Here is a 4,935-nt window from a genome sequence, read left to right on the forward strand (position 1 = left end):
TTGGATTTGCTCAATTCGTGGCGTCTCTGGTGCACTTTGGATGTAAACAATTGAAATCAAAGTCGAAAAAAAGTAAAAAAATGAAATTTCGCAGGCTCGAAAATTATTTTTTTGGGTATGCGTAGTGGAACTTTTTTCCTGATCCCAAATCCTATCTAAAAAGAGATGGCGCGATATCGGTTAATAAATGGACCCAGTCTACTATATATACCATCATAATCAAGTTTTACACCACTAAGCCTACGCGCGTTAAAATGTACTACTTTAAAGCCTCTTTACTCTTAGCATAGAATATTAAGCATAATCTTGTGTTTTCCTTCAATGCCGGATATATATATCCTACTGGCGCTTAAGACCATCAAATTGTGAGACAACTACAAAATACATACAGCACAATAACAGCTGTATAAACAGATAAGTGTTACTGTGTCCAAATAAATTAAGAAAATGTAAGGAAGGCTAAGTTCGGGTGCAACCGAATGTTACACACTCAGCTGAGAGCTTTGGAGACAAAATAAGGGAAAATCACCATGTAGGAAAATGAACATATGGTAGCCCTGGAATGTGTTTATATGACATGGGTATCAAACGGAAGGTACTAAAGAGTATTTTAAAAGGGATTGGGCCATAGTTCTAAAGGTGGACCAGGGGTGACTCTAGAATGTGTTTGTACGATATGGGTATCAAATGAAAGGTGTTAATGAGTATTTTAAAAGGGAGTGATCCTTAGTTCCATAGGTGGACGCCGTTTCGAGATATCGCCATAAAGGTGGACCAGGGGTGACTCCAGAATGCGTTTGTACGATATGTGTATCAAATTAATGGTATTAGTGGGGTTCTAAAAGGGAGTGGCACTTAGTTGTATATGTGAAGACATTTTCGAGATATCGACCAAAATGGGGACCAGGGTGACCCAGAGCCTCATCTGTCGGGTACTGCTAATTTATTTATATATATAATACAAGCAAGAGTATTCTTACCAATATTCCAAGGGCTTTTGATTTCGCCCTGCAGAACTTTTTCATTTTGTTCTACTTAATATGGTAGGTGTCACACTTATTTTAAAAAGTTTTTTCTAAGTTATATTTTGCGTCAATAAACCTATCAAATTACCACGTTTCATCCCTTTTTTCGTACTTGGTATAGAATTATGGCATTTTTTTCATTTTTCGGAATTTTCGATATCGAAAAAGTGGGCGTGGTTGAAGTCGGATTTCGGCCATTTTTTATACAAAGATAACGTGACATCACATAAATACGTGTACTTAGTTTAGTAAAGTTATATCGGTTTTTGCTCAAGTTTCGGGTTAACGGCCAAGCGGAAGGACAGACGGTCGACTGTGTATAAAGCTGGGCGTGACTTCAACCGATTTCGCCCATTTTCACAGAAAACAATTACTGTCATAGAATCTATACCCCTACCAAATTCCGCAAGGATTGGCAAATTTTTGGTTCGACTTATGGCATTAAAAGTATCCTAGACAAATTAAATGAAAAAGGGCGGAGCCGCGTCCATTTTGAAATTATCTTTTATTTTTGTATTTTTTGCACCATATCATTACTTGAGTTGAATGTTGGCATAATTTACTTATATACAGTAAATATATGCAATTTTTTGTTAAAATTTGACTTTAAAAAAATTTTTTTTTAAGTGGGCATGTTCTTCATCCGATTTTGCTAATTTTTGTTTAGCTCATACATATTATTATTAGTAACGTTCCTGCCGAATTTCATAATGATATCTTCATCGACTGCCAAATTACAGCTTACAAAACTTTTAAATTACCTTCTTTTAAAAGTGGGCGGTGCAACACCCATTGTCCAAAAATTTACTAATTTTCTATTCTGCGTCATAAGATCAACCCACTTACCAAGTTTCATCACTTTATCCGCCTTTGGCAATGAATTATCGCATTTTTTCGGTTTTTCGAAAGTTTCGATATCGAAAAAGTGAGCGTGGTTATACTCCGATATCGTTCATTTTAAATAGCGATCTGAGATGAGTGCCCAAGAACCTACATACCAAATTTCGTCAAGATACCTCAAAATTTACTTGATTTTATCGTGTTAACGGACGGACGGACGGACGTACGGGCATGGCTCAATCACATTTTTTTTCGATACTGTTGATTTTGGTATATGGAAGTCAATATCTATCTCGATTCTGCCTGAAGAACCAACCGTTATCCATTCAAAGTTAATATACTCTGTGTGCAAAGCACGCTGAGTATAAAACCAGTCATAACATAATACAAATAAAGCATAATCTGACTAAAGAAGACATATATATTGTAACGAATTTACTGAAATTCCTCTTATTTGCAACCTTTTGCTCATATTCGAATCACTAAGCTGTTGAATAAATAACTCCAATATTGAATAATGCAAAAATGGTCTTTATTAGGCTACTTGAAAATAATGCTTATACTTCGCAACTGATAGCTTGCCTAAATCAAACTGATTTTCTTGCCTGAACTGTTGTTGCTTTCATACTGTTTGTTTTCCTCGTGCCATACTTCTAAGCGCTTCTATTTCTAGAATTTACTAGTTAGTTACCAGCTTAAAATTACCAGCTATAACTACGTTTATAGCTTCTCATATGCGCGTGTATAAGTGAGTGAAACTTGCACAAATTATTGCCTACTTTTGGGAGTATCTCAGATATATGCGTGTGTTTGTGTGTTGCTCTCCGCTGCTTGAATGGACATATGTTTAGACATGATGATTGATTTATTGACGTGCATACAAGTCACTGCTTAATATTGGCTTAGATGTGATAGTATCCCTTAGTGTTGCTAATATTCGCCACACTGCCCTCCACTTAAGCATGATCGTCCCGATCAGACAAGTCTCTCGATCTAAACGCTGCCAGCATCTCCAAATGAAACACTCTTCTATTTCGTAGTTTCCCAATTGTTTGTATGCGGTAGATGACATCACTGATCCTCTTCACAACTCTGCACGGGCCTTCCCATCTGCACCAACATTTGGATGCAACACCTTTCCGCCAGTGAAGGTTGATACTTTTGCGGGGCAAATTCGTTCAAGGACTTTGGCATGGGCATCTGACTTAATATTGTAGTAGCTGCTTTGAGATTTTACTCAGAAGGCAGTTACCAGCATGGAATAGGGGCGGATTATAACGTAGTAATGGGAGAGTCAACAGTGTCAAAGTCACTGTCTACGTTTCTGGATGTAATGCGACCAAAATTATGCCCTCAGTGGGTAACATATGCACAAAGTGAAGAGGAGAAAGTACAAGCGAAGCAAGAATATTATGCGAAGGCTGGCATCCCAGGAGTCATCATATCCCGCTTTGTTGCCATTAAATTAGCCAACGTCTCATACTGCATTTGTGTTGGAAACATATAAAAAAAAATTACCATCAAGTCTTTTACATTTCTCAACAAGTCTTACTTACATTTTTGTTAAAATTCTGTTATAAATTAATAAAAAAATAAAAAGAAAATATTTTTCCGCCAACAAATTTGCAATTTAGAAAAACGGAACTACGATCGAAATGCAGAATACAAAAAATCGAACGACTCGAAGTTGGATCGAAAGAGAGTGGAACACAGAATACCAAAGTTGCCAAATAGAAAAAATTTCAATCCAAGTCGAAATGCAGAATAGGGGTGTATATTTATCTCGGTACCTTTATACCATTATGTGCTACGGTTATACCCTTGTGTACAAGTACACGCTCTCTAAACCCCGGCCCGAATATCGTGTATATATACGTTTAACAAATAAGTATAAAGATGATTTTACTGGTGTTGAGGCCCCACATTCTCCTGCAAAACAACCAAATATTTAAAATAACATTATGTGTAGTGTATAGATTATAAGTTTATTTTATTTGTAGCGATGTAAACTCAATTTCTATATTCTTATAGAAGCCGACCAAAGCTCATTAAATTTTACGAATATGTTACAGATGAATAGACATCTATAGGAAATTAACGTCTCATTTACACTTAACACAAGATTTTCATTATGGCAACCCACTTAACTTCGAGTAGTCTTGTGGCTCAAAATTTAGTGCACTGCTCCCAAATCTAATTTTGTGTCAGTATACGATAGAACACGTTATCAGTTTGAAAAACGATAGAACTAATTAGTGGAGTCTGTTTACTTTTCTATATTTATTCATTAAAAATACGCTGAACGTATTGATACTGCATTCAGCTGTGCAAATATACGAACAAAAAATTATAAGGGAATTTCGTTTTGAAAAAGAATAGCAAAATATGTGGCAAACGTAGACTAATAACATTTGTCTGGAATATCAATAATGATATTAAATTTGTTGTTTTCATAGAGCAGAAACTGTTTGTTCATATGATTTCAAATTTTTATTATTATTCATGAAACAATAGATAGGTTCATTAAGCTCCAATACTTAGTAGGAAATTTATATGGAAATGTTATTTGAGAAAGCTTTATAAACCTTTGTTGTTCTTATCTATAATGGTTAAAATTTTTATATTGCTTTACCCGGGGCGTGAACCCAGTATCTAACTTGTGGTATACGGAGCACGCTACCATCACACCACGTTGGCCACCAAACCGAAAATTTACTCAAGCTATAACGAGCCGAGTGTATAAACAAATTTGTTTACGTTCAAGTTAAATTTGGAAGTTTTCTCAAATCTAGAAAAAAAACTTTTGCTTATTTTTAATTGCTACGACCCAATAATGTATAAATAACGCCCACAAAACTTATCTTGCTTTACTTAACACTTAACAATCGGCGAAAATAGTTAAAACTATAATGAATCAACACAGTTATTTCGCGCTCTTTTTGGTGCTTAGTTGCTTTCTGACCTGTGCGCAATCGTTGAATAGTAAGGGCACACGTACGATGATAGAAGATAGCCCACATTCGGTAACAATTTATGCAAAAGATGAAGAAAAAAAATAGTGTTTATTGGG

This window comes from Eurosta solidaginis, chromosome 4 (genome assembly GCF_040869045.1).
Source record: "Eurosta solidaginis isolate ZX-2024a chromosome 4, ASM4086904v1, whole genome shotgun sequence".
NCBI classification, from domain to species: Eukaryota; Metazoa; Arthropoda; class Insecta; order Diptera; family Tephritidae; genus Eurosta; species Eurosta solidaginis.